Source organism: Thamnophis sirtalis, unplaced genomic scaffold (genome assembly GCF_051295495.1).
Source record: "Thamnophis sirtalis isolate CommonGarterSnake01/CBP01778 unplaced genomic scaffold, rThaSir2_p1.2 scaffold_2, whole genome shotgun sequence".
NCBI lineage: Eukaryota > Metazoa > Chordata > Lepidosauria > Squamata > Natricidae > Thamnophis > Thamnophis sirtalis.
Window position 1 is genome coordinate 178,106,439 of NW_028261382.1, and position 19,168 is coordinate 178,125,606.

Here is a 19,168-nt window from a genome sequence, read left to right on the forward strand (position 1 = left end):
GGCCCACATTTTACCGACCTTGGAAGGATGGAAGGCTGAGTCAACCTGGATCTGGTGAGACTCGAGCTATCGAATTGCTGGTAGCCCATAATCAGCAGAAATAGCCTGCCCTGCAGTACTGTACTCTAACCACTGCACCACCACGGCTAATTCATTTTCTGTGTTGAAAATAGAAGTATGAATTATAAAATTATATAAAAATATCTTTGACTTCTTAATTTGATTAATTTGACAAGTGAGCTAAAATGAAACTGAAAGCAGGAGAAACCATCTGTTTGAGGGTAAAGGAGGACTAAGGTCCTTAGAATACCCCCCATTATCACATTTCTGGAAACCAAGAAATGGAGGCAGCATCAGAAGAAAAGGAAGGTTAGAAAATTATGGTGTTTAGACCTTGTCTAATCAGTCTTAATATTCTGTGTTCTGTGAGGTTTTGTAAGGTGAAGATTTGTTCACAGCAGGGCCTTTCATGTATGTGAGCTTCACTGCACAGATACGAAAAACGACATTTGGATCATAGTGACCTGAGGAAAGGTTTACCTATTTAGGTAGTGTAATGGCATGAGATGGAGATGCAGAGACAGATGTCAAGGGCCACGTTGGAAAAGCAACAGCTGTTTTCCAGAGGATAAATAAAATCTGGTCTTTATCATCTCTGTCACTGAAACTTAAATTATTGTTTGCTCACCTCTATAGTGATCAAACCCCTATTTATGCCAGGGAGGCCTGGAAGGCGTCCGCTGGTATTAACAAGAGATTCAACATCTTTCAACCATGCTGCCTTCGACGAATCCTAAACATTTGCTATTTTGACTATGTGACTAATGAAGAGGTGTTTCAAAAGAGTTTCTCCTGCAAATTATACTACGTTGTTGCACATAGAAATGTCCAACTATGCTTCATATGGAAATACCCAAGGTGACAATGAAATGGACACATACACCCCAATGCCAAACGACAGAGAGGTAGCTCTTGAAATGCGTGGCAAAGAAGGTTCATGGGTGACTTAAGGTTTTTAAGCTGAAGTGGTGCAGTGGTTAGAATGCAATACTGCCGGCTACTTCTGCTGACTGCCAGCTGCCTGCAATTTGGCAGTTCGAATCTCTCCAGGCTCAAGGTTGACTCAGTCTTCCATCCTTTGGATGTTGGTAAAGTGAGGACCCAGATTGTTGGGGGGGGGGGGAATATGCTGACTCTGTAAACTGCTTAGACAGGGCTATAAAGCACTGTGAAGTGGTATATAAGTGAAAGTGTTATTGCTATTTTAAACATCTCATGGGAAGACGCTGAAGTATTCATCCCAAACTGAAAATACTAGAGATCCCTTGCTGCCCGATACGCTGCATAGCTTCGGAGCATGTAATGCTAAACAACAACAACAAAAAATCTAATTTGTCTTAATATTTGAACTTTGCTCAAATATCCAATCAGAGAAATCAGACTGGTATAATCTATGAATGTTGTAAAATAAATAATAATTCATGAGGGATTTTGAACTTGGTTAACACCAAAGCATATTAGTGCTCGTGGGCTATTTACCTACTACGATATCCATACTATAAGGGACATGGTGGCTCAGTAACTAAGGCGCTGAGCTTGTCGATCAGAAAGGTTGGCAGTTTGGCGGTCCAAATTCCTAGTGTCGCACAATGGAGTGAGCTCCCATTACTTGTCCCAGCTATTGCCAAGCTAACAGTTTGAAAGCAAGAAGAAAAATAGGAACTACCTTGGTGGGAAGGTAACGGTATTCCGTGTGCCTTTGACATTTAGTCATGCTGGCTACATGACCACGGAGAAGTCTTCGGACAGCGCTGGCTCTTCAGCTTAGAAACGAAGATGAGCACTGCCCCCTAGAGTCGGGAATGACTAGCACATATGTGGGAGGGAAACCTTTATCTTTACCTATATCCATACTATGGACTCGCTAGGTGTTTAACACATTTAGTTTCAGCATCAGCATTTGTGGTTTGATGGATGGATGGATGGATGGATGGATGGATGGATGGATGGATGGATGGATGGATGGATTTCTATAGAAACCCATCTCAGCAAATGAGTCTGCTCACAATTCAAAACCATACAATTAAAAAATATATTTTCAAACAATAAAAACAGGAAAAAGGATTAAAACAGTACAAAATATTAAAACATCTAATTTGAAGCACATGCAAATGTAAGTACATACAAGAGCAATAATGTTATTAATTTAAGGCGTGGACGCTTACTTCACAAGCTGTACCCAATTAAATATTCATGAATAGAAAACATACAACCTCCAACCTTATGAAAAATATTATATTTCATGAAATTTATTTGCTCAGCTTTTCAAATATTATTTTTAGAAAACATTTATGATTTTTTTGAGATTGACAATAATTATCACCTACTTTCTATGCCCATTTGGTTTTGAATGCTGTTTGATAGCAGTTCAGATATAACAACACATTTTTTCCAAAAGGTTTGCTGTTTCCAGTAACATTTGATATATGTCATATATGTCTGGCAAGCAAATAATCTAATCTTGCTAAAAGAAAAAGAAAACCTTTTATATTCCTATTAAACTTGCCAAGATTTGCAAAAGCTATTATATTATTTTGAAGGTTGCAATGTATTGGCTTGGCATAGTTTTATTTCTCTTCACTGTGAAACCTTAGATTTCATGGGGTAAAAATAAATGGTCCACCTTGGCACATTGTATATTGAAATAGCTTGACTTTCCTAACCATCAGCCCTCTTTCTTGAGTCATTTTTTACCCCGTCTATTTATAACCTTCACCTTTGGAGATATCAGCTCCGCACTGCCACGCAGCCACTTCTCTGTGGTGACGGCCCAGGGGAGTGAGCAGGGCAGAGGGAGGATTAGATCACAGGGGAAATCCTTGACACAAGTCAACTGATGCAATAGAGTCCCCACTTGTCAACAGAGTGGGGAAAGATGAATTGATAACACAGATAGAATGGACAGGAAAAGTCAGAGAGGCCACAGAGAACCCGGAGTGCTCTTTCTCTCTGATGTTAGGAGATGCAATGTCTCTGCAGAATCTCCAGGAACATAAATCTACGAGATGCCGATTGCAACAGCTTTAGGCAGCAAGCTAAACCTTAAACGTGGGTTGTAATATGTTGAGCAAAAGTAGCCACTCCAATATGTGGCGGTTCTACACAGCTGTCATTGTAGAGATGTGAAGGCTTGGGATATGTCTGCAAAACTCTCGCTGATAAAAATAGGGACTTTTTTTTATAATAGAGTAAAATAATTGATTATATATTTTCATTTAGGATCAGAGAAGATTTTAGTTTTCTAAAATGTCTACTAGTGCTGTATAACTGAAATACATTTATCTACAGTATCAGTTGTGGCTCAGAGAGAACGGTCGGATGAAAAGCAGCTTTCCTCAGTCTCAGCCTTTCTTCAATCCTGATCATGACTCTGTCTAGGGGATGAAATGAAGTCTCAGTGCCGGAAGCACAGAAACTATTGAAAGTCAGGGTAGTTCAGATATTAAAACTGAGTAGATAATGTCTAAAAATGTGAATTTTAGGATAAATGATAAGTGTAGCCGGAAACGCAAAGGATCTGCAAGCCAAATATTAAAAGAGAACTGTGAAAAAATGGAACTAAAGTATAAAGAAGACCAAACTAATGACAACAGATAGAACAAGTAGCCTTAGATTTAGCAATGACCATATCCAAGTTATATATATGTTTGTGTGTGTGTGTGTGTGTGTGTGTGTGTGTGTGTGTGTCTTTTTTATTATTTGTGCTGATAAATAAATAAAGGTTGGGTTTATGTCGTGATGGTCTCTTGTGACGAGCCGATTGACACATGATGGAAGCAGTTAGCTTCCTCCCATAATTGGGGCTTACCAGGGGTTGTGACTATATATATATATATATATATATATATATATATATATATATATATATATATATATATATATATATATATATATATATATATATATATATATATATATATATATATATATATATATATATATATATATATATATATATATATATATATATATATTCTGAGGTTTTCGCGGGTGTTGGTATGTAGGTCTCTAGTTGTTCGGGTTTTCTCCCGTGTAGAATTGGAGATGTCTTGGCAACGTTTCGACGAAGTCTCATTCGTCATCTTCAGGCTGCTTCAGGCTACTTCAGGCTTGGTGTTTCCAGGAGTAGTGTGAGATCTCGGCTGTTTCTTCCTTTTAACTGCCAGTGGGGGTTTAAACTGATTGGGTGGGGGTGTGTCTTGATTGGGTGGAGGAGTGTCCTTATTTGGTGGCGGTGTGTTCTGTTCTGATTGTTTGGGGGGTTGTGTTTCCTGTGAGGGTAGGAGGGGTTTTAAAGAGGCTGATTGTGCTTTTGCAGTCTGGCTTCTGGTTCTGGGTCGTGTCTCCTCATCAGTTTGTGTTTTTGTCTGTTTTCTTTGTGGATGTTTGGTGGTGATATTCTGTGTGGCTATTGTGGGTGTGGGCCTGGTGTCAGCAGCCTGTAAATCCACATTTCAAATGTTTCCAGCCTCTTCAAGGGATTTTCTATCAGAGAGCAACTCTCCACTCCATAGAGCAGGATGGAAAACATGCAGCGTCTGACAAGCCTGATTTTCAATCTTAGGTTTATGTTGTGACTGCAGAAGCCCCTTTTCACTTTGAAGAATGCTGTTCGAGCTCTCTCTGTCCTCGTTTTCACTTCATGTTCCAAGGTTGCTCTTGCCCAGCTCATGTTGGAGAGGCAGGTTTGTATTTTGGAGAAGGAAGTCTAAAATGTAGCCAGTTCAACAAAAACAGATGCTTTCTACAGATAGGCTGCATCTCCTATCAGTTACCGACTGTGCCAGCCTGCTTGTGAGCCTCCTGGGGATTGCAATTTCCTGTGTAGTATAAGGATAATCTTTATTGACATTGTACTTAAATACAACAAAATTGGTTTTAACCTCACTGGTGCAAAATTATAACAGAAACGGAAAAAGAAAGAAAAAAAACTAGCGTGTGCATGGAGTACAATTGTGGTTGTATTTAAAAGTCTCACAGCTCAAGGATAGAAACTATCTTTAAACCTCTTGGTTCGGCTGGCTATACTTTGATGTCTTCTGCCCGATGGTAGAAGTGCGAAGAGACACTGACCAGGGTGTGAATCATCTCTGAGTATCTTCCTTACTCTGCTAAAGCAGCGAGATCTGGCGATGTCACCCAGTGGTGTCAGAGGGCAACCAATGGTTTCTTGTGCCGAATTGATCACCCTCTGTAGGGCCTTCCTGTCCGCAGCTGTTAAACCAGCATACCATAGAATACGTCTCAATAGAAGCCAGGAATAAGTTGCAAGTTCATTCTAGCCTTTAAAACTGTTTCCCCTCCTGTGATTCCTGGTCTGGTTCGTTAGATCTTGGTAGGTGACACAACATCTGATGTGGCTTTTTGGCTAACTGGCCCCCTGCTTGATTAAACTATGGAGTCAGCCTTCAAACTTCAGGAAAAAAAATTAATACATTTTCAGGAAATGTGATGTAACAAGCCCATCCTTTAAGCCAAAACTGATGGAGATGCATGCTGTCAGCCTTAATGCTAGAAATATTCTAACTCTGAAATGATGTGGAATAATTATTAACGAATTGTTGAGCAAATGTTACTGACTGAAATAGATGATCCTGTAAACCTCAAACACCTGCCAATCTTGTTTACACAGCTGTATGTAAATATCAATCACTGTTTAATCTCTTGAAGGAAACAGAGATGGCATGTTAAGGATCCTGGGTATTGAGTATTCAAAGTTCTTCTTTGAAACTATTTAATATAGATGTTTTCTTTAAAAAGAAAATATATATGCATAAAAATAATCTTTGTATTTTGCATACAGTATCTTTTGTCTCTGATAATTATTTTAATTAGATCTCTTCCTCTGGAAAGATATATTTGCTATCATTTGGTAAACATTAGAACTAAATGGCCATTGCAGTCACTTGCAAAGTTAAAATGTTATTTGTTAGAAATACGGAATTAACAAAAATTATCAAAGAAAACTGGGATGCAGAAATAATTTATGAGAGGTACAGAAATATGTTTAGATATACAACAAGGGGTTGGAGTTTAATTTATGATTATTTAGAAAAACATTAAAAATCAAACTTCAGGTATGACTAAAATAAACATTTCTTTATCATAGTAGTAGTAGTACCTTTGCCTGAAATATTGTGATATACAAATATTTGATTAATAAGCAGCTTATTCAAATTATCATACTAACTATCACATACTATCAATAACTGTATTGTATTATATATTACCCCTTCTTTAAATGGAAACTGCACACAGATCATAAAAATTATGAAATATGTGCTCTTGGCAGTTAGATGTAAAATTCCGGCTGTATTTGTGACTTCGTTAATAAAACAATTCAGAAAAAAATGCACTAATAATAAATAGGAACCTCTGTAATTCAGATTAGATCTCCTTAAATAGATCCATTTTAGATATTTATTTGGAAGCATTCTTCATAATTTATATTTAAAGGCTGTAAATTCTAATTTGAATAAGGAAAGCCCATCCATCACAAATGTTCAACATCTTAAGAAATATTCAATTTCTTTGGGTTACATTTCTACAACAGGAGGTAATTCACTTTTCTCTATAGCAAGGCTGTCAGATTCATGGCCTGTGGGCTGGATCATGTGCTGGCCACGCCCACACCCAGTTAAGCGAAAGGGGGAAAGTTGTGAGAGTTCATGTGATGATGCCATCTATTACTTTTACCCAAATTTCTTAATTGTTAGGACATGTGTCAGTTTGCAAATTTGTTTAGTAATCTGAATGATTCTTATTCACAACTAGCTTTACCTGACCACACGTTGCTGTGGCCCAGTCTGGGCATAGTGGGGTGGCAGGTGGGTGCTGCCATTGGTCAGGACTCGGGGCTGCTGGGCCAGGCAAGGCTGGTTGGGGGAGACGGGGCTGGAGCTGTTGGCCTCCTGGAAGTTGTTGAGCATCTCCTTGAAGGAGCTGCACTCAGACTCCCCCAAGTTGGTGGCCCGGGAGAGTGAGATGTCCAGGATCTCGGAGGAGGAGAAGTCCTCAGTGTGCCACCTCACGGGACATCTAGGAGCCGCCCCAGCCCCGCTGCACCTCAGGCTGACACCGCTGCTGCCACCCCATTGGAGCCGCCTTGGTTGGCCGTAGCTGGCTCACTGTGAGGGGGTATGGAGAGAGCGCATGGCTGGCCGGGCTGAGGAGATGCTCCATCTCCGCCTCCTCTGAAGCTCCGCTGGGCTGGCCGGGGGTAGGCCTGCTTAAGGGCAGGGGGAGGTGGCCGAGGGATGGCATTGGTGGCCCCCCACCCCAGACAGCAAAGGCCCAGCGGGAGGGGAGGGGAGGGGAGAGAGGGGAGGAGAGGCAAAAGGGCTTCAGCTCCCCTTGGCCGAAATGGCCGAAGATCGTCAGAGGAGGGGCAGAAAGGGGAAGGGTGCAGCTGCACCATCAGGACGAAGCTGGAGAGAGTCCGAACTGTTCCAAATATAATATACTCACGAAATGAACTCTATGGTAAACGACACAGCTCAATTCCAACGCAATTACACATGAAATAATTAAATCAAAATGAAAATAAATCAAAATCTATGAAAATTCAATATAACAGTGCAATCAGAAACATTGAAATGGAATCATGAAATATTTAGTATAGCGTGTGTTGCTTTTACATCCACCAGATGGCGCTGGTTTTCAAAAAAGCATGTTTTTACAAAAAAATCATGTGTTTACCTGTCACAGGTTTGACATCTATATAATATATGCATGTAGAAACATTCACGTACTCGAATGCAACGTTGTGCCAAAATTTCAAAGCAATCGGTGAAAAACTTTTTGGAGATTAGCGATTTTGAACAAACAACCACTACATTTTTATTTATATAGATTTTGCCATTTTTGTTCTTGAAAATTGAAAGTTTTCACTGTATCCCTAGCAAAAATTCACAGGAGAAAAGTAAGAAAATTCTCATAACTTCTGTTTATAGAAACTATGAGATTGTATCCTTCTTCTTCAGATACATCTAGACTAATAAGATGCTGTATTGCAGTATCCCGTGATAAAAGGAAAAGGTTAAAATGGCCACAGCTGTTTCATTCCATTTCTGGCAGTATGGAAATTACATTTCCACATATGAAAATGACTTCCTATCAGCTACTACAGGGAATAATATATCTATTCCTGAAAAGTGCATGATAATTAATTTTTAGTTTTAGCAGAGATAGTATTTACAACTGAAACTTTAATATTCCTTTAGCTTTGTTGTTTGCTCACTATCACATATGTATGAATGTTCATCACATGGATATTCTGGATATTATATAGTAAACTTGAAAGGTATTACTGAAAAAGACTTCCCTTTTTTCCATTATTGATACATAAAAAGTGAAATGGATGGCTGGCTGGATGGATCAATGGATACAGAAAGACAGACAGACAAACAATACTGGGTCTGGATAACTGTTTGTGTAATTGTCTGATATAATTTACTTAGCAAATTTATATGACTATCCATATCACCAAAAAGGACTCTGGTCTACTTACAAGCAAAACAACAATTAAAACTCATATCCCGTTTTTTTAAAAAATCAGGTATAAATAACAAGAAAAATATGGTTAGGATAATGTTTGGTTAGGATATATCGTAGGGAAAGGGAGATAAATATTTTTCAAAAAGAATACATTGACTGTGATTAATGAGAATGGTCAAGGGAAATTCATCATCCCAGGGTAAGTAATATTCGGTGGGTTTACATCAAGTGCATCGTGGGACAGAAGCCATTTGGCCTTGCGCCATTTTTCTGATGAAACAACTCATTTTGTCATTTGTTCCCCATTTAATTAGTTAACTTCATAAACTCATCTTCTTTAAATATCTCAGAGAAGGGGACAGGCAGAAAAAGTCAATACGCAGCCTGCCATTTAGATGCCAGCCAGGTCTTTTGAACAGATTTGCATCAAACATTTCCTTTCTTTGGGATTGTTTTTTTGGGCTACCCAGAAAGCAAATTACAGACTGTAGCATCAGGACACAATAATCTTTTTCTCTTTCTTTCCAAAATACAAAGAAAAAAACACCTTACTTGATGCTACGGTGAACTTGAGAAATGCTCTACAGTAGGTGACTTCCTAAAGGCTTACCTGGCCTTTGGCTTACATGGGAAGAAACCTCTATTTTCAATTTTCCTTCTCTGCAGTTTTTTTGATTTCAGAAATTCATGTGGTTGATATCAGGTAGGAGGCAAACTGCAGGCTGTATCAGCAGAGCATGAGAATCAGGGTTTTTTTTCCTTTCAGAAAAATAAAAGGGGAAACACTTTGCAAAATTACTTTGTGAGACGTTTTCTCTCTGTAGCCGAACTTTCCCTTTGGCTTGTCCAGTTTAAATACTCAATATTTTAAATACTTGGATATGTTACAAATCTGTTCCACTCCAATTGAAAACTCACGAGTCCAATAAATATATCCAGTTACTGGGAACTGCAGTCAAGGATCATCTGGATTTTCTGTTCCTGTTGTGAAAATAAGGCAAAGACTCACGTTCAGTCAGCTGCCACTGGAATCCTTGCAAGAGGATGGGAGAATGGCGAGAAATGAATGTAAAAACTTTTCATGCATACATCCAGCTAACAATCAATGTACATGTATTACATTATATTAATTACCTAGAAAAAAAATTATTATATGATTCTAATTCACACACACACACACACACACAAACATATATAAATGTAAAATGAACTATGCATAATAGAAGATCTAAAGGGGAAAAACCTGGACAACACTTTGTTTAAAAAAGAAGTTAAAATATGCAACCAAAAAAACTTTGTTTTTAAAAAAAGAACATAATTGACCTAATATATTTTTAAAAAATTGAAAATAAATCTTTTTAATGATAAAGAAGAAACCTTTTGAAATGTCTGGTTTCCTGTTATGATTTTTCTTTAAAAAAAAAACACCATGATAATTTCCAGAAGAACCCTAAATTCCCCAGAATAATTTCATGAACACTCTTTATGTTTTGGAATCTTGTATTAGTTTCTATGCTGGTATTTTATTTTCTTCCTAAGAAGTTAAGGTTTGCAAAACTGATCTCCATCTGCTAGAAACAGTTGGTAAACTATAAGCAAATAACAATTAGAATTCTTTCTATTTGAAGATGTAGTGAGTAGCTTTATCCAGTAAAATGGAACCATTAACATTTTCTTGCATGGAAATCACTTATTACAATAAAATGCTTTCATGTGTTTAAGGCCCATTTTAAGAATTATTTATTTTACAATTTTGCTATTGAAAGTTTCAATATTGTATAGACATTTGTTTTTGGACAAAGACATTCTGACTCAATTAAAAAATAAGTTTACACTGTCCATCCTTTAACATTAGAGATTCCTTTATTTTATATTGCCTCACTTTTAGATCTTTAGCCATAAATAAAAATGGTTGATTGATATATTGTCTGAGTTCTTGTTCCTGAATGATAACACGCAAACACCTCAAATAGAAACCAACCACTCACTTGGCCACAACCCAATATAGCACAAATACTTGAGCAACTATCTAACGTAACAATCTCCATTCTGGATTTCTGATACATAGACTTCAAGTCCAACAATTTTTAGATCACTATGATTATTGCTGGAAAAATACCCAGAAGGTGAAATGTTCATATTTGGCAAGGCTGGGTTGAGGTTGAGTTAGCATTGAAAAAATGGGGTGATTACATAAAAGAGAAGCTAAAACATTCATTCCAAAAACGGGCCATAAGAGCCATAAGAGCCACAGTGGTGCAGTGGTTAGAATGTAGCACTGCAGACGATTTCTGCTGACTGCTGGCTGCAGCAGTTTGGCAGTTCAAATATCACCAGGCTCAAGGTTGACTCAGCCGTCCGTCTTTCCAAGGTCAGTAAAATGAGTAAAAAACCCAGATTGTTGGGGGCAATATGCTTACTCTGTAAATTGCTTAGAGAGGGCTGTAAAGCTCTGTGAAGCGGTATATAAGTCTAAGTGCTATTGCTATATAAGCCAAAATAAATGAAAGATTGCTATTTTAAAAGTTGGTTCTATAATTTCCCTTTTATGACTGGAACAGCATTTGCAGCCCACCTAAGATGCTATTTTCAACCCACCCACCCCCAAGAGAAAAATATTTAGGATGCCCAAACAAAGATCAGACAGCTGGATCCAATTCTTTAGGAAAAGGACGGATGGCTGTGAACCAGGAAAGGTTGGTGGAAGGTTGAGGAGGAGCCATTCAACTCCCTTTATTGTAGCAGAGGAGGGAAGGCAATAGAGCCCACTGCCAAAAAAACACCATCATGTGGAAAAGGTGATGAAATGATTGCCGATATACTGCAGGATGTGCTGACATGCTGCCATTTCCATTGAATTGTAGCATCAAGAACAGAGCTGGCCATTGCAGCTGTTTCAAAAGGAAGGGGAATTGCATGTCACATAATTGGCTTTTTTTTTTTTTTACTACCTCCAGATTCCATACTACCAGCATGTTTTTAAAAAGAATAATCGGTTCCCCTACCAAGCTAAGAATACTTGGAATAATCACTCTAGATAATGAGTACCCATTTATCTTGTTGGCACTCTCTAATTTGCTCCCAGGTTTAAGAGGCTTCCTTGCTACACAGCATGGGTCGCAGTCACTCAGATACTCAACACTTTAGCTAAATTGCTCTCACTTTGTTGCTTCAAAGTATTGTTCTCAAGTGTTATTCGGTATTTTTTCCTCAAGTTATCCTGCCAACAGTTTTTAATCTCTGAAGTCCAGATTGCTAGTTACCTTGCAACGTTTCTTCAAAACTTTTTGAAGACAGCCTTCCTTTCTTTTTTTCCTCTCCAGCCTAATTTTACTATTTCCTTCTCCCTGCCCACGTTCACCATTCAGTGTGGAATTTGGGTTGTCCAGAAAAAAAAGTCAAAGGGAAACAAGGCACACACACAAAAAAATGCTTCGTTTTTCCCTTCACACTGAAAAAGATGATTTCCAAATCTGTTGTAATTGCATTGCCTATTTATAGTAAGATTTGGTACTCAAGGCATATTCAAAGACCCAGGACTTATTATGCATTATAAATCCACACCCTTGTAAATAAATGACGTCTTTGTGATTAAGTGGAAGTTCTCTTCCAACCTAAATAACCTTTGCAGTGTTGTTTCATAAGGAAAAAAATCCACTTGGACAAAAACTATGTTTTGGCAGGGCAGGGAAACATTTAAATATAGTGCTCTTCTAAAGCTTTCATTGTGCCTTTTTTATTCTACATTTTGAGATCCAGGTGTATTTAAGGTGTGATGATGTATGGTATTATTTCTCAGTCCTAGATAGATGGAGAATTCTGGGATTTGAAGGCCATATGTCTTAGGTTGCCATGTCTGAGAAACATGTACTATGGGATAGCAACCTCTCAAAATTCTTGATCCCAAAATTGCAATGAAGCTCTTGATATTAACTAATTAATTCAAGGCTGAAATTATTCCTATATAACCAATGCTTTGATGTGAAGTGCAATGATACTTTCTTTTTTATCTTTTATTCAACTTTGGATGATAAGTTAAGCAATCTTATGCTTTAAATTGACATTCTAAATGGCAGTTAATATTGATAGATTTTTCCCATTTCTCTTTTGATTTTATATTTTATTTTCACTACTTAATCATTTTATTATAGCCCTAAGGCCATATGCAATAAAATTTCTAACACTAGAATTGTTACATACCTACATAGAAGCAGGAAAGCAATGTATAAAAGGATATAAAAATAATTACAAATAGATATAAAACAGAACAAAAATAGCATCGTAAGAAGTTCATAATTTAACTAATGGTGTAGTACATTGTATATAGATGGTAGCACCACACTGGTATCTTTGGGAAGATATTTTTGAGTTATTGTCTGAAAGAAATAACGTTGTTGAAATTGCTTTCCTTACCTCAACACGTCTTCAAGATTGGATAAATGAAGGTCTGACTAGATCCTTATACAGGAAGCAGCATAGTAGCATATGGTTTAGAGCAGAGAACCCCAATCCCCAGGGCCACGGCCCATTCAAAACTGGGTCATGAAAGTGGCAGATGAGAGTATGTGAGAACGCACAGGTCCACTTGTGCCAACAGCAGGCACTCATGCTCACATGCGAATGGAACTGTGCAAACTCATGCATATACCTGCCAAATGCACAGAACTACCCCTCTCTCCACCCTGAAAAATTGGTGGTTTAGATTTAATATTGAGACATTATTAGCACATGGACATAACCCAAGACACACAGAATTAGCCTCAAAACATGTTGAAAGCAATGCATCCACTGGCTAAAGTGAAGGCATTATGAAATTTAATAATTGTAAATGATGATAAATACGAGGTAGAAATATATGTGTGCAGAAGAGTATGATAAACAATGGGATGTGACTCCCTGTTTAAATTTTCTTGGAAATCTCTTTCCAAAATCCATTGTAATTAAGGCATCATCAACCTAACAACACAAACTTTCTATACAGAGGCCCAGCAAATGAATAGCAATAGCACTTAGACTTACGCACCATTTCACAGCCCTTTCTAAGTGGTTTACAGAGTCAACATATTGCTGAGGCCAGAGATAGAAAATCTGAAAAAATATATTCTGAGGTTGGCTTATTTGATTCAGCTTTTATTGAGAAAATTGAAAAAATGAGGATCACAGGTCTCTGCAAGTGAATCAGAGTTGGAAATACGCTTATGTGAAAGCAAAGGGGAAAAAAAGAATTGCAACTTTAAACCAAAACTTTTATTAGCAAAACCTCCACTCTCCAAAACTGTTCCACTTATATTCTATTTTTCAAGGAAAATGCTGGAAACACACCCTTTGTATTCATAGTCAAAATGCTGGAGCTATGAAGATGGAAGAACATTATTTAGTCAGCCCTGTTTCAGCATGAAATAACTTTCTTGAGAACATTTAACATAAGATGTGAGATCCTGTGTTCTTACAGTTCCGACACTGGAGTGTCTGGCAGTCTTCATTCTTATCCAAAGGGCGAGAGTTGCTGGGAAATGAGGTTCGGAAGCATCCAGGAGCTGCAAGTAACTCTTTTAGGCTACCCCCACATAATGCTACAAATTTTTGTAGAATGTGAGAGGAAAGGAGAAATTTCTCTTTAGATGCATCATCTGAAGAATTCAGAAAGCTGCTTAAAGGTGTTATTAGGAGATCAGCTAAATTCCTCAGGGAAATTTCACACATCCTTATCAGCTACTAATTGGAAAATATATTTATACTGGTTTCCAGAGGGATAATGATGTTAGGCTTTTATATATATATCTATAAAAGTACCACAAAAAAGGCTTGTGGCAACTTAGCCACTAAAATATTTATTATCACATCAGCTTTCATGTATTACATCTACTGTGCTTGATGAACTGGTCTGTGATCCTCAAAAGGTTTGCAATAACTTTGTTAGCTTTAAGATGTCACAAGTTTTGTTCTTTTGTTACCCATTTTCATGCAACACTTTGTGGTAAGACAGGCCAGTTCATTCTTCCAGCCCATAGAAACTTCCAAATTTACTGCACCTTGCAAAGGTTTCCCCACACAGTTTTTTAAAATGCGGAAGCTTTCACAGCCAATGTGAAGAAAACATTATCTCTCTGTTTAAAGCAGAGAAATCACAACTCTTGGTATTCTTAGAAAAAGACTTGCTGAAAATGCCATTCTCACGAAACCACTTTTTGTAAGATCCCTATTGCCCATCACAAAAGACCAGGATCCTTAACCAATGGACATATTTAGAAGCGAGGAAGCATGTTGCAAGCTTGCTCCGGAAATGACTGCTGTGCGAGGAAAGGAAATGATTATAGTTGTATTTGCCAGTCACAAAACATTCATTGACTCAAAAACAATCAGAGGCGTTCAGTTCTCCGGGATATTCTGTAGCATCTCTCCTTGCCTTGTCCAGACTCTTTGAATACCTGCACATTTCCAACCAAAGCGCTCTGAGCTCCATCTCCCCAGGCCCTAAGGAAACAGAATGTAGATGCTTATGTTAATTAGATGCATTCCAGTTTGCTTTATGTAGGAATGTCCTGCTTGTGATTTCTACTTAAATTCTTTGTTTTAAAAACAAAGGTGTTTAAAAAAGTTTAACTAGCTTCGTAATTGCTGTTGCTTATCGGCTGTTAATTTGATTGCTTCTGAGAAAGCTTTAGTTGTCATAGCCATGCTACTCCTTGCTATAGGCATATATACCTGCACCAGGTCATTCTCAATGTCTAATAAGAAATTAACTCTGTAAATGAAGCATAATGGCTAGTTTTATTATCAGCTCCAAGCCAGAGATTACTGTCGTGCAACTGTTAACTACAAATTGGCAAATATACATTCAGGAGATGTTCAGAAAGATGGATTCCTGCAGGAGAAAGGAATTGTTTCCTCGGGGTAGAAATGCATCCTGTGACTGAGGCCTCATTTAGGTTCCTAGGATTTGATCTAAACAACAGTGGAAAACACACTTTTGGCCTTTTCTTGGACAAGCAGCATCCAATTTCACTTTCAAATGCACTTCTCTGCAAGACTATTTACTGGTTGCCAAGCTAAACCGGGGCTCTGTTGCTTTGCCATGGTTTTTATTACAGCTAAGAAACCAAGATGAAAGTGGAATTTCTGAGAACTAAAATACTGTATTTTAAATACATAGTCAGTGGATCTACACCCACCCACCCCTAATTTACTGAATAGCAAACTAACGCTTATCCAAGTATGTTTTTAAGATGATGTTGGATAACCATTTGTCTGAAGTGGTGTAGGGCTCTTGATGTTAAGGCGCAGAGCAAATTTTTCACTTTCATCTTTGAACAGCCACCCCAGATCCTACTTGCTTTCTACTAACAATGTTGTATCATCAGCATATCGGAAGTTGTTGATATTCCTATCACCAATTTTAACCCCAATGGTAGATTCCTCCAAATGTGCATTTCTTGTAACTATTTCTGTGTACATGTTGAATAGGTGACATGTAGACGCAACCTTGCCAAGTCCCTTTCCAAATCTGAGCCAATTTGTGTCCCCAATTTCCATTCTTACAGTGGCTGCCTGATCAGACTATAATGACTGAATGAGTTGGGCGTGTGGTGATATTCCCAGTTCTTTGAGGCCGTTCCATAGCTTGTCATGGTCAACACAATCAAAGGCTTTTCTGTAATCAATGTAGAGGCCTTTTTGATATCCCATTGGTTTTTCATCATCCAATGTAGATTGGAAATATGATCACATGTTCCTCTCCCTTTCCAAATTCCTGCTTGTACATCAGGCAGTTCTGTGCTAGGATTCAAATATTGCTGGATTATCTTCAAGATAATTTTGCTCATGTCTGATGTCAAGGCTGTGTTTTGTGATTGGAAGAGTCTTTCACATCACCTTTTTTGGTATTGGGGTCAATATTGACCTTTTCCATTCTTTTGGCCACTGACCACACACTTAGGCAAAGTGCTCTTGGTGCTTCTGTTGGCAGTAGTCTCAACAACTCTGCAGGAATTCCATCAACTTCTGGGGCTTTGCAGTTAGGCAACTGGTTGAGTTCTCACACTACTTCCCCCTCCAGGATATTTTGTTCCATTTCTGGTAGGTAAACATCTCCTCTTAATGGCTTGGTCTTGTTATTAATTTGTGTGAAGCTTTTCTATTCCATCTTTCTCTGACTGATTGTTGGTCATGTAATTTCTGTCCATTACATCCTCTGGCTAAAGTCTTTCTTGCCATAAAGGGGTTTCTGGCCAGTGCAATTTTATCTTTTGCCATCCCTGAGAAATCATCTGTAGAGGGATGATCTTCCAGTATTCCAGGGTATGCCTGCTTCTTCATCTTGGCCATATCTCTGAATGTGAATCTCTCTCTTTCCATTTAAGTGTTTTCCATCATGGCAGGGACAGAATGAAGCTTCAATGCTGCCTAGTCATCGCCAGGTACCCAGGCTTCTCATGCGCTTTTAAAAAAAAAACAACCGCCAATCTTCAGCAACCAAATGTGTCTAGATCCACCTTGTTGGCAGACATTATATAGCACCCTTTATTCCAATTCTTTCCAATTCCTTGGGAAAGTAGTTCTTTCCCAAACTTCCTATGTTAATTAAAAGTCCATCTTGATTGCCTTCTTGTTCCTACAGGAACATTTTCCTATGAAAAACAAAACAAAAATCTCTCTACTTTCATGGTCTCTTATTAGGTAGCTATCACAAAACAGATGTTTGGGTTTTTTCACTGACACATGAATAGCCAACAGGAAGCCATGCCTGAAGTCATCAACCCTTCTGGTGTTCTTTTCATATGACAACATCTGTGAGATAGTTTTGACTTAAAAGAAGGATTACTATTATATTGCATCATATCTGCCGCTAGAGACGTAAAGCCAGCCTTGCAAACCCTTACTACTTATGTAGTTCAATTCCCTGCACAAACAATGACATCCGGTACATTATTGCTATTTGAGTATACTGAGCCTCCATATCCCGTAGCTTTCAAGTCATGAATCTTCCCGAATCTTTCTGAGCTTTATTTCATGTTTATGAAACTCCAGTGGTTGTGGGGAAGAGTTACATGGAAGGGCATGTATTGATCAGCTGTGCTAGGAGCTTTAATTGAAGCTATTAACATTTCCATTTGAAGAGGCTGTTGCTATAAGGTTGTTTAAAAATTAAGAGTCCAGTGACCAGATCTGTTCCCTCCCTCCTCTGTATTCAACTTGGCTAGCCAGCAATAAAAAAATCAATTTGGGAAGGTCAGAGTAATCATCCATAGTATATTTATATACTGAATGCATCATTCCCATCTCATTTATTCAGATCGATAAGTAATCTAAACAGGAAAGTAGAAAAAAAAAAAAGAACATGCATACCCAGAACAAAACTACCAACCTTCAACATTCATAGCTGTATCATACAGACAATCATTCCCCCCCCCCCCACCCTTGGAGGTAAACTTTGACTTAATAATTTCAGTGTTGATGAATGGAAGCTCACATCTGCAGGCCTCCTTCACAAAAATCACCTCACTTTTCAAATACTGAATTGATAGACCGTTGAAAATTGAGTATAGTCACACACTCCATGACAGAGTCAGGTGTATCAATCAATTTGTGTGTGTGTGTGTGTGTGTGTGTGTGTGTGTGTGTATGTGTATGTGTATGTGTATGTGTCAGTGGTGGGTTTCAATTTTTTTAGAAGCTATTCTGTAGGTGTGGCCTATTTTGTGGGCATGGCTTGGTGGTCATGTGACTGGATGGAAGTGACCAACTTGTAAAATGTGGTGAAACTCAATTAACAATGCTTCATTTGTGTCTCCTCCCTCTTTCTTTCCTTCCTATCTTTTTTCCTTTCTTTTTCTTTCTTTCTTTCTTTCTTTTTTTCTTGTGTCTCTCTCCCCCTTCCTTCCTTCCTTCCTTCCTTCCTTCCTTCCTTCTTGTGTGTGTGTCTCTCTCTCTCCAACTTTCTTTCTTTCTCTTTCCTTCTTTCTCTTTCTTTATTTTTTTTAGAGCCGAGGTGGCGCAGTGGTTAAATGCAGCACTGCAGGCTACTTCAGCTGACTGCAGTTCTGCAGTTCGGCTGTTCAAATCTCACCGGCTCAGGGTTGACTCAGCCTTCCATCCTTCCGAGGTGGGTAAAATGAGGACCCGGATTGTTGTTGGGGGCGATATATGCTGACTCCGTAAAAACCGCTGAGAGAGGGCTGAAAGCCAAAAGGGGAGAGGTGGAAGTTTAACGAAAACAAGCTCTTTATGGGAAAGAGCTTTTCTTATAACATTTCTACACTATGTGTTCAATTTTTTTGCCCTTTCAAACAGGTATCTCACCTGACACCCAAAGGTATGTATATCTGGTCTGTTCTCATTTATCTGTGATCATGTAATTGTCAAGTCATTTGAACACAGTACATACAAGTTTCTCCTAATGGATTTGAATAACAGTTCCTGTAATTTCACAGGCTCCAGGGTTATGGATATTTAAATCCTCTGCTAGGAAATCTAGTTTATTTATGCATCTATTAAATCATTTACCTCTCGTCACAGCCGAAGGGTCCTCCTCGCGATCACCATTGCCAGTGGAACAATGTAGTTTCTTGCAAGCTCCTGCTGTTGGCTATTCTCAGAATCTAGAAAAATGGGG